Raw genomic sequence first — 12,385 nt, 5'->3', positions numbered from 1 at the left:
GGCTTTGGGCTTGAACTCATGACCCTGAGATCAAGAGCTGCATGCTCTACCAACTAAGCCAGCCAGGTGCCCCACGGTTGTATATTATTATTACTTTTTTTTAAGTTTATTTTATTTATGTATTTATTTAGAGAAAGAAAGGCACAGAGAAAAAAGGAGAGAGAGCGAATCTGAAGTAGGCTCCGTGCTGTCAGCACACAGCCTGATGCAGGGCTCAATCTCAAAAACCCATGAGATCATCCATGAGCGGCAACCAGCTGGACACTTAACCAACTGAGCCACCCAGGTGCCCCAGCCCACCACTGTATATTTTTATAACAAGATCTTTATAACAATTAATATTCGCTGAAGAAAACTAACATTTAAAGGAGAAAAAGACTCAAGTATCTAGCCTCACACACCAAAAGGTTATATACCTAGTCACTGGAGACCCTGAGCAACTGTAGAAGGAACTCAGGGGTCAGCCTGTGAGCAGCACTGACCCCTGGGGACAAAGAGGGACCCCAAATTCACACACACAGCAACAGACACATGACACAACATTTGGGAAGCTACTACATGCCTGACACAGTATGTGTATTGAGTTTCTGTTGGTGTCTGACTCACCCTTTCTAGGGATTTACAGACTTAGATGTGTGTGTATACAAGACAAGTTTCTGGAAGAATACACAAAAACTGCTGCAGTCCTCTGGGGAGGGGGGACTCTGAGGTGCTGGGATTTATATGCTGTACAGTTTGATTTTTCTGAAATGCACGTAGGCACCAAGAGACATAACTAACAGCAAGCCCCGGGGCGATCCTGGTGCAGTCTGAACATCTTCAAGGAGGCTCTAGAAGTCGATTTTTACAAAGAAATTGCCACACACACACACACACACACACACACACACACACACACTGGTGCTCCTGCATTTCCAGCTGCCAGCTAGACACCCCTACCTAGAGGTCACCACAAAATCAACGAATCCCAAACTAAATTCCTTATCTTTCTCCAAAACCTATTCCTTCTCCTTGTGTTTTCCTCCTTGAATTACTGTTTCCCCAAATGGAAACTTCAGTCTTCCCTGGTTCATCCTTGTTCCTCATCCTCTGGAGCTAACAGGTCTCCATATGCTGTCCCTCCTACAAACACACACAAACAAAAAACTTCCAAATCAGACTGTGTGCTGCCTTACAGCTCCAGTCCTTTCTCTCTGTCTCTCAGTGCTCAGACTCTACAGCAGCCTCCAAACTGGCCTCCCTGCCCCTGGCCTCTCCCTTCTTTAGGCCATCTTCCACTTCCTCAACCGACTTGCTTCACCTCCAAACTCCTTATCAGGACACTTCCTACCTTTTTAGGCTCTTCTCCCCAGTATGGCCACCAGAACTTCCAGGCCTTCTCAAGAACCCTAATCCTGCCCGGGCAGGCCTGTGTCTGGAGGACCTTCTCACTCAGCCTTTGAGAGCTCAAGTGTTACCTCCTCGATCAACTTCCCAGACACGACATTCCTTTGGATCCTCTTCAGTGCTTCTGAACCGCTCTGGTCCAGTCCTGCTTCCCGCCTAGCAGTCAACCCCAGAGCCATTACCTGCCTCCAGGCCTCCTCATTCGGACTCGGCTCTCCTGGCTTCATTCGGCTGTGTGCCCAGATCCAGGATGCAGCACAGAAATGCCTCTTTAGGAAGGGACCCTCAGATCACTGGTGTACATCTATCCACACCCATGTCCACATGGTGATAAAAATGGCGATAATATGCCTTAAAATGAGCTCAGTACCAGGATCCAAGGAGAGGGACACCCACACACTGTGGGTCAAAATGTCAGAACGACAAAGGAGGGCAATTTGGCCCAAGAGCTACAGATGTCCATCAGAGGTAAAGATGGCTATTCTACTTTGTCAAATGCAGCCTAAGGAGATAAGTCTGCACATGCACTGAGATACGGCTACAAGAAAATATCCACGGTGAACATGTAGGTTTTTTTAAAGCCAAGGCTTAGAAGTATTTCAAAAGTGGAATACCTTATTATCTTAAATTTTAAGGTCTGCACCATGTGTATGATCTTCTACAATATTGATAAGGATACAGCAAGGTTGCTTGAAAAAAAGCCATGCCTAAGTTAGGAAGATCGCCAGTATCAAAGCTAAAGAAAAAGCCCTCTATTTCTTCTATTTATTGACAAGAAATATATTCATACCCCCAAATAATTCTCACTGTACTCTAAAGACGTAAAAGGAGGGAGAGGGGCATCTGGGTGGCTGAGTCAGTTAAGCGTCTGACTCTTCATTTCAGCTCAGGTCACAGTCTCCCCCTTAGTGGGTCTGAGACCTGTGTCGGGCTCTGCACTGACAGCGTGGAAGAACCTGCTTGGGATCTTCTCTCTCCCTCTCTCTCTGCCCCTCCCCACACTCTCTCCCCCCCAAAAAAAATTAATAAATAAACATTGAAAAAATAAATAAATAAGGGTGCCCGGGTGGCTCAGTCGGTTAAGTGTTCGACTTCGGCTCAGGTCATGATCTCGCGGTTTGTGAGTTCAAGCCCCACTTCAGGCTCTGTGCCGACAGCTCAGAGCCTGGAGCTTGCTTTAGATTCTGTGTCTCCCCCCTCTCTCTGCCCCTCCCTGCTCATGCTCTGTCTCTGTCTCTCCATAATAAATAAATGTTAAAAAAAAATCAAAAAGAAAAATAAATAAATAAAAGGAGGGAGAAAATATGGATGATGGCATAAAATTATTCAAAAGGGAAAATGGTCTACGGTTTTACTTCTGCAAACTTTACAGGCATTTAAAACTGTTACTCATAGTTAAGGAGTGTCCCGTTTGCCCTGTCAACCCCTTCTTGGTTAGGACATGGGAGTGAAAGTGCAGGGAACAGATCCTGCCTCTGTGTCCTAGAGTATAAAGTTTTCATTTTTCTTCATCTTTTCGGAAGCGCTCATACCTGCTTTCCTAGAAATGAGAGCATTCCTTTCGATGCCATCGTCTGTTGCTCTCGGTTTCTGGAACACAGCTTTATTAGGCCAATGTTTCACAAGGATGGCTTTTTCATTTCATTTCCTCTTTGTCCCTTTGCCCTTTACTGCTCTGAAGAGAGATAATGAAAACCATCTGACTTCTTTCCCCAAGACTCTTACTTTTGACACCCTCTCCAGGCACTACTTTCAAGCAATTATAAGGTAAAGGAGAAGAGAGAAAAAAGGGAAGGACTTGCTTTATCTAATTCAGCCATTAAATTCTTTCCCCTTCCAGTAAAAATTCTGAACAACTCCGTGACCCTGAGTACATCTAAGAAAATCGGGACAACGCTGGGAAGCTCAAAGAATAGTTGATAGCATTCCCCAAACAAGATCAAATATCTTGAAATAAAAGTTTAGTTATTAAGTTTACTCTCCAAAGGGGAGGTCTTCAAATATTTGCTGAGTGGAAAAAACAAATAAATGAGGTTGAATCTTTCCTTATTGGCAAGGTCCAAATGCCAATGAAAGTAGTTCACTCTACAGAAGTTTGTTTGTTACAGTCTTAAAGAGAACGATAGAGTGTGGATGTGTTTACATGCAACTCTAATACCAAAATTTTATTTTTTATTTATTCATTTATGTATTTATCTTTGATGGAGGGGCTGGTGTTTAAGAACAAACACTGCTCTATAAATATATAAGCACTGGGAATGTCTTCCCCTGTGCTGGGGTTCTGATAAAAAAGGCACAGAACCAATACAGGGGTACCTCACTTTCAAGGACCACTACTCATGAAAATCCAGATATCTCAAACATATTAGAGGTGACTATTTGGTTAATAAAGAATTTATATCAAACAGGGTAAACTCCTGATGCACATTTAAAGTACTGTAACTATGGATAATGATTACCCTGGCTAATGGACCTGGGAATTAGCCTAACATGGAGAAAGGCTTCCATAATCTACTGCTTTTTTTCCTGAACTGTTGAGATCTTTCAGATAAGTATTGGTATTGTTCACAGAACTTTTTTTTTTTTTTTTTTGAGAGAGAGTGAGCATGTGAGCCAGGGACAGGGGCAGAAGGGAGGAGAGAGAGAGGGAGAGACAGAGAGACAGAGAATCTTAAGCAGGTTCCATGCTCAGCCCAGAGCCTGACACAGGGTTAAATCCCATGAACGCTGGAATAAGGCCTGAGCTGAAATTAAGAGTTGGATATTTAACCGACTGAGCCACCCAGGTGCCCGTATTGACAGACTTTTAAAGTTGAAGTGAAAAAAATGAAAACAAATGGATTTCACAAAGAATTTTACACATTCACAGAAAACCTACTGTACGTCAACCTAGGGTAACTTTATGAGGTCCTATATTCTTTCAGAATTACCAATATAATAAACTCTGAAACAAAGTATGGGAATTTACAGCTGTTTGGAAAAGTACATGGGGGGGGGGCATAAAAATCACCTATAGCTCCACCCCCTCTAACAGCAGCAAACACAGTCGGGGGTGAGTATGCGCCAGACATATACATTGCCAAACACCTGCTGCAAATTGCTTTCTTTACTCCACACAGCACGTTAGAGTCAGTGGACAAACACAGTGGTCATCTGATACTGTAAGGAAGAATCTTCAATTACCACATATTATTCCAGGATATGACTATACCATAATTTATTCTACCAGTCCTTTATCGCTGGGCATTCAGGCTGCTTCCAATTTTTCACTACTATAATTAACATGATAATGCTACCTTTGCACATAAATCTGTAATCAACCCTAATTTTTCTCTTAGAATAAATTCTTAGGGGGGAAAAAAAAGAATAAATTCTTAGGGGGCACCTGGGTGGCTCAGTGGGTTGAGTATCCAACTTGAGCTCAAGTAATGATCTCATGGTTCATGAGTTCGAGCCCTGAGTCAGGCTTGTGGCTGTTAGCACAGAGCCCGCTTTGGATCCTCTGTCTCCCTCTCTCTCTGCTCCTCCCCTGCTTGTGCGCTCGCTCTCTCTCTCTCTCTCTCTCTCTCAAAAATAAATAAACCTTAAAAAAAAAAAAAGAATAAATTCTTAGAAGTGGAATCCCCTTGGTTAAAAGTTATGAACAGTTAAAACTTTTGAAGAAAATTTCCAAAATACCCTCTACCAGAATGGACGCTGATGAAGCCTCCCACAGAAATACATGAAGACCCTTCCCCAACCTCCACAGCAACGGGAGGTATTTTGGGTTTAGTCTTTGATTCCTAATACGGTTAGAAATGTTCTCCATGTTTACAGAACATTGTATTCTTTCTTTTTCAACTCATTTCAATAAGCTATTTGATGGAATTAACATAGTAGCTTAAAGAATATCAGTTGGAATCCGACCTGAGTGGGGGCTTTATGTCTCCAGGCCCGTGTCCCATCTGGGCAGTGAGGATCACGGCACTTATCTTGGCAGGTTTCTAGAGGGATTCAACAAGAGCACGGGCGGGATTTAGCACAGGGTTTATGCCTTACTTAAGTACATAGTAAACCCTCAGTACGTATCATCTATCACTAATTATCATTAACAAATATTTGTTGACTACTACAAAGTGGGAGGCACTAAGCTAGGCACTGAGATACTACATTGAACAAGGCAGACATACCCCCAGCCGTCACGAAGTTTATGGCCTATTGGGAATTAACCTCTTTTTTTTTCTTTAATTTTAACTTTTCTTTTTTGTGTTGTGTTTGTCTTATTTTCTTCCTGATGCATTAGTGTTCTTTCCATATTATGGCTATTAACCTTTTGCCACAGACAGCAAATACACTCCCTGCTAGTTTCTCCATGTTGTGAAGTTGCTTCAGTTAAGTTGCTTCATAACTTACACTTATGAACCTTTATCTAAGAGGAAGAGACAGCTAAGGTAAATGAACCTAACTAAAATAAGAAAGGTCAACTCACACGTAACCTCACTGCTGGGAGGCACAAGAGAGTGTAGAGGAGGTGGTGTCTGAGAGCCCCACGCCCTGTCTACAGGAAGTGGCTCCACTTAACGCGGCCAGTTGCTGCCACATAGGAATCTGAATCCATGGTTGCCAACACTTCCCATTTTTTCAAGATAAGTCAGAAATCCTGACTTGTAGGTAAAATTTTTATTTTAGAATCCTAGCACGGGGGCCCCTGAATGGCTCAGCTGGATAAACTATCTGACTTCGGTTCAGGTCATGATCTCACGGTTTGTGAGTTCGAGCCCTGCGTCGGGCTTTCTGCTCTCAACGCAGAGCCCACTTCAGATCCTGTCTCCCTTCCTCTCTGCCCCTCCCCAGCTCATGCTCTCTGTCTCAAAAATAAACACATGAAAAAACATTTTTAATTAAAAAAAAATAAAATTCCTGCACAATTTTCAAAAGATAAATTACACAAGACAAAACAGTGTAGGCAAAATAGAGCACGTGCGTGCAGTCTGCTCCAGTTATTAGGCTATCAGCCTGTAGTCTCTGCTTTTCAGCCCTCCTTTTTCTATGTCTCAAAAGACTTTTTTTACTTTGAGATTAGAAAAATATCTGACTATAAGGAGAATGAGAAGACCAGCCACAGACTGGGCGAAAATATTTGCAAAATACACAATGTGATAAAGGGCTGGTATCCAAAATACACAGTACAAATAACTCTTAAAACTCAACAATAAGAAAACAAACAACCCAATTAAAAAATGGGCAAAAGACGAATAGGAATCTCACCAAAACAAACAAACAAAAAAAACAAAACAAAACAACAAAAAACCCACCACAGATGCCAAATCAGAGTATGAAAAGACACTCGACATACGTCATCAGGGAAATGCAAATTAAAACAACAAGAAGACGGTTCCATACACCTATCAGAATGGCCAAAATCCAGAACACTGACAACATCAAATACTGGTAGGTGGGTGGAGCAATGGGAACTCTCGTACATTGCTGGTGGGAATACAAAATGGTACAGTCACTCCGGAAGGCAGTCGGGCAGTTTCTAAACACACTCTTACCATAAGATCCAGCAACCATGCGCCTCAGTATTTACCCAAATGAGCTGAAAACTTGTCCACACAAAACCTATAAACAGATGTTCAGAGCAGCTTTGTTCACAATTGTCAGAACTTGGAAGCAATCAAGATGTCCTTCAGTAAACGACCAGATAGAAAAACTATGGTACATCCAGACAATGAATATTATTCAGTGCTGAAAAGAACTGAGCTATCAAAGCCATGAAAAGTCATGGAAGAAACTTCAATGCATCTTACTAAGTGAAAGAAGCCAATCTGAAAAGGCTACATACTTTATGATTCTAACTACATGACATTCTTTCTGGGAAAGGCAAAACTATGGAGACAGTAAAAGGTTCAGGGGTCACCAGAGGCTGGGGGAGAGGAAGGGATGAACAGACAGAACACAAGATTTTCAGGGCAGTGAAACCACACTGTATGATATTATAATGGTGAATACAGGTCATTATACATTTCTCCAAACCCACAGAAGGTACACCACCAAGGGTGAAAACTAATGTAGACTATGGACTTCGGGGGATACTGATGTACCAATGCAAATTCATTGATTGTAATAAATGTACTCCATGCTGGTGGGGAATGGGAAGAAATCTCTGTACTTTCCACTCAATTTTGCTGTGAACCTAAAACTGCTCAAAAAAACAAAGTCTATAAAAAAAGTTGACATTATTTCTTCTAGTTAGTTTTTTTCCCCTGTTTAACTATCACTTACTTATTTGGAATTTTACTGAATATGGTCAAAGGCAGGGATGTAATTTTTTTTTTTTTCAAATAGTTAACCAAGTGTGCAGCACCCTTTACTGAATACTCCATCCTGTTCTTAATGACTGAGTACACATTTGCCACCCCAGTCTGCCCAATACTCTGCCTCCACCTTCCCCCAGTAATTGTCACCCCATGCCGCACCCACCTTGGGAACAATTCCTCTCCTGATTGTTCCGTGTGGTTCTGGTGAAACTGCACAGCAGAGACAGCTGGAGTCCTGGATAGAACTGGCATGGGTGACCCTGTTAGTGCAGCATCCCATGGTCATGGCCCAGGGACGGGCCCATGACCCCAGCAGCACACACGGCGTCCTTCCTTAAGATTTTACATACTGACAGCAAGAAAGGTCATTTTCTTCCTTGACCTCTGCTGTAAAAATAGAAGCCTGGAACTGTCAACAACCACACCTCCTTTTCCTCTAAGCTGCAGAAAGGAAGCCCATCAGCAATAGGACAGAAAGGAGCCAACCCTGAGAAACAAGCAAAGTCAGGAGAGACAGGGCATTTGAGCCTCCTCTGGAGTCACCGAAGCCAGTTATCACCCCAAGGGTACTCCAGGTACTTGACAAAATAAATGCCTTTGTTTGTTTTTTGCTTAAACCAAGATGATTGATTTTCTTTCTCTTGCACTTGAAAAAGTCCTGATTTATACACAAAGCCTTTGTCTATATATTAAACTCATGCATAGTTGGGTCAGGTGTTAGGCTTTCTTTTCAGATCTACTGCTATTTCTATCTATTCTAGGGCTCAGATTACTCTTTAAAATTCTTGTATAAATCTATAAATACCTGATAGTACAAAACCAATCCTCCCCCAAACTCTTAGTTTTCAAAGTGTTCCTCGCTATTCTTGCCTGTTTATTCTCCTGGATGCTCTTCAAAATCATTTTAACAAGTCACTCTCCCCCGTCAGAAAAAATTCACTGGGATTTTTCTTTGAATTAACATTAATTAAAAAATTAACAAGTTGGTTTAACATCTTCAAGTATTCTATGTCACCACTGTAACGTTTTTCGTTTTCTTCATATTTCTGGCATTGTTTTAAATTATTTTGGGAGTTTTGATGCTGTAGTGAGTAAAGTCTTTTTCTTTTTTTAAATTATATCCTCTGTTACACAGCAAAGCTATGGACTTTTGTATGTTTATTTCATAATCGACCAATTTTCTAGTCCTACTTCACGGGCTAGAATTACCAAGATAAGGCCAAATAATATAAATAATTAACAGACAAATTTCATTTAAGCCTCCCTCAGTAAACTTATTTTCAATAAACATGTGTTATACATTTTGCCAGTATAAAGCAACATGGTAGTATCTTTCTTTCATTATAACAACGATGATGATGACTAAAATAAAATAAAAGCCACAACTCTAAGTATGTGGCTTCCCTCTAAACAAATTTTACAAAGAAGCCAGTAAAATACAGTAAGAAACAAAAATTCTTTAAATCAAACAGAAACCCACAACCCTAATAAAAAAAATAAAAATAAAATGTTGGTTCCTCCCCCCACCCTATTCCTAACTAGATAATTTTCTTAACAGAATAGCAAACAAAACAAAATAGAAACAATACATCTGATACTTTCATTGAGTGGCCAACCAGCATATCACAGGAAGACCTGTTTGCTGGATGTGCATAAAATTTAAAACATTTGATTATAAAAATGATCTGGACCCCATACTGTTTCATCAGGTTAAATCTCTCAGACCAAATTTATTTTAAATACAGTAGCTCTCTGTTTACCACCTAACTTCTCTTGAAAATCTGCGTAAGTCCTTAGCAGTCCCACCTCTCTGCAATGCACTGTGAAGTTCTTCGACACTATTTCTTCCACTCCAAAGTGAGGCCTGAGAGGACGGCTATTTTAAGAGTATTTCTAATATGTCTACACTGGGCCAGAACTTTATCACAATAATGCTTACTCACCAGCCGTGTTAAAGACTCTCACTGAATTTATCCCTAATCCCTGAAAACAGTTTAGAGTTCTTAAGAACTACAGACAAAATAGATCTATTAGCCTGCGAAATTAAAGCGTATGTATTATATACACTTTGCATACGTACACATTTTTTGGAAGACATGAGTACTTTGATAATTTTAAAAGGGCTTGTAATAGTAATAAAATAACATTGCGATTATTCCTCACTCACAGAAGATGAAATATGTAAGTATTGCCAGACTTTCATCTCTACATGCTAAAGCTTTAATAATGGTAAAAATATGCTATATCGCCATACCAGACATGATTTAAAGCTTTTCTGGGGCGCCTGGGAGGCTCAATCGGTTAAGCCTCTGACTTTAGTTCAGGTCATGATCTCACTAGTTTGTGGGTTCGAGCTCTGCTTCGGGCTCTCTGCTATCAGTGTGGAGGCCGCTTTGGATCCTCAGTCTCTCTCTGGCCCTCCACTGCTTGGCATGCACGCACGCACATTCTCCCTCTCTCTCTCTCAAAAATAAATAAACGTTAAAAAAATGTTTAACTTTCCTTTTGGTTTCATAACTCTGGACCATCATGTGCACACCCGTAGCTGTGCAGCATCCTTTGGATCAGCCTGGGGTCTGAATATGCCCTCTGGGGCTTTGCTATCAGCTCATTCTTACCTTGCCATTCTGACTGCCTCCCTTTCTCTCTTTTCAAGCTCCTATTCCACTTAATACAGGCATTAAAAAAAGTAAACTCACGAGAGCTTAAGGGCTCGGCTTCTCCAAAGAATCAAGCTCCCAGATCTGGTGCAAGGCTTTGAGAGCTACACAGACAGGACCAGAGTGCCCTGTGGAGGGGTCTCGCCTTGACAAAGCATCTTGCTTCTGTAGGGTACTCCATATTTTTCAAAGAGCTCTTATCTATTCCCTCTTTCAATCACCTACAATAATTCTGTGAGGCAGGCTTGGCAGAAGTTACTCGAGCTAAAAGAATTTTTTCCTTCTTGAATGGAGAATAATTTCCCTAAGCTCACACAGAAAATCAACAGCAGAACCAAATCCGAAAAACAGGTCTCCTCACTGGAACACGCCAACCATTAGGATCAGAGAGGTAAACTTACTTTCAAATCCCAGCTAAAAGTTTTCCAGCTGAGTGACCTTTCAGAATTTACCAACTTCCCTCCGTCTCAGTGCCTGCATCTGTAAAACAGGGACGGTAATACCCACCCAGCAGCTCAGTGAGGCCCCCAGCCTGCTGCCTGGCACCTGGTACACTTTAGAGCCCTACTGACCCCAGGTTTCAGCTGCCTGGGGTCTTCATGAACTCACACACACACACAAAGGCGATGACAGGGTACCCAAACAGCAGTCACTTAATATGGCCCAATCCTTCTCAGACCTTGTTCACCTTCCTCATCTTACCTACATTCCCACAGACACTTATGGAAAGCAAAGATGTGCCAAGAACCATGCCAGAAGTTAGCTGGATCACTTAATCTTTGTTACATAAGGCACACATCCCATCTGGGATTCCAGCATCTGCTACTCTGAGCTTACTATTCTTCCTTTCCAGCAGCCTGACTCCCTTAGCCCTTGGCCCTTTGCCTGGAGCAAAAGCTAACTCCAAAGTGTTTCAACAAATAACCCAAGTATCACAAGAGTTCCACAGCACCTCTAATACCCACTAATTCCTTCATACCACAGATCAACAAACCACACCCACAGGCCAAACCCAGCCCATCCACTTCCTACTTCTGTACAGCTCACGAGGTAAGAATACCTTTACTTTTTTTTTAATATTTATTTTTGAGAGAGAGAGAGAGAGAACACAAGCAGGGGAAGAACAGAAAGAGAGGAAGAGAATCTTAAGCAGCCTCCAGGAGGCTGGGGCGGGGGGGGGGGGTGTGGGGGGGGGGTGCTTAATCTCATGAACAGTGAGATCATGACCTGAGCTGAACACAAGAGTCAGATGTTCAACTGACTGACCTACCCAGGTGCCCCAGAATATTTTTACATTAAAAAATTTTTTTTAATGTTTATTTTTGAGAGAGAGAGAGAAAGCCGAGTGGGGAAAAGGCAAAAAGAGAGGGAGACACAGAATCCGAAGCAGGCTCCAGGCTGTTAGCACAGAGCCCGATGTGGGCCTCGAACCCACGAACTGCATGATCATGACCTGAGCTGAAGTCGGCTGCTTAACCATCAGAGCTACCCATACGTCCCTGTTTTTACATTTTTAAGTGGTTTCAAATCAAAAGATGAATAACATTTTGGGACAGGTATGAGTTAAATGCAATTCAAATAACCGTATACAGGGGCACCTGGGTGGCTCAGTCGGTTAAGCGTCCGACTTCGGCTCAGGTCACGATCTCGCGGTCCATGAGTTCAAGCCCCGCGTCGGGCTCTGGGCTGATGGCTCAGAGCCTGGAGCCTGCTTCCGATTCTGTGTCTCCCTCTCTCTCTGCCCTTCCCCCGTTCATGCTCTGTCTCTGTCTCAAAAATAAATAAACGTTAAAAAAAATTTTTTTTTAAACAAATAACCGTATACATACAAAGTGTTACTTGTATAGTCATGCTCATCCATTTACATATTTTCCATGGCTGCTTTCATGTAGTACAACAGCAGAGTTGAGTGGTTGAGACAAAGGTGTAGAACCAACAAAGCTTAAAGTATTTACTACCTTTACAGGAAAATGCTGCTGACCCCTGCTCTATATGTAAACTCTATAATATATCCAACAATAACTTGATAGATCAAGTCTA

General features: G+C 41.9%; 1 protein-coding gene and 1 long non-coding RNA gene across 4 annotated transcripts in view; both read right to left on the bottom strand.

The window, feature by feature from the left end:
• TENT4B (terminal nucleotidyltransferase 4B) overlaps positions 1 to 12,385 on the bottom strand; it is a 76,819-nt gene that overhangs the window by 28,556 nt on the left and 35,878 nt on the right. The window lies entirely within an intron of this gene.
• On the bottom strand, positions 3,052 to 7,862 carry LOC131499413 (uncharacterized). The gene is made up of 3 exons (XR_009255859.1): positions 7,849 to 7,862; positions 5,293 to 5,369; positions 3,052 to 3,061 (listed from the first exon to the last, which is right to left on the bottom strand). It is a non-coding gene; the product is annotated as an uncharacterized LOC131499413 (long non-coding RNA).

Source organism: Neofelis nebulosa, chromosome 17 (assembly GCF_028018385.1).
Source record: "Neofelis nebulosa isolate mNeoNeb1 chromosome 17, mNeoNeb1.pri, whole genome shotgun sequence".
Taxonomy (NCBI): Eukaryota; Metazoa; Chordata; class Mammalia; order Carnivora; family Felidae; genus Neofelis; species Neofelis nebulosa.
This window is presented reverse-complemented; position numbering and strand designations above follow the sequence as displayed.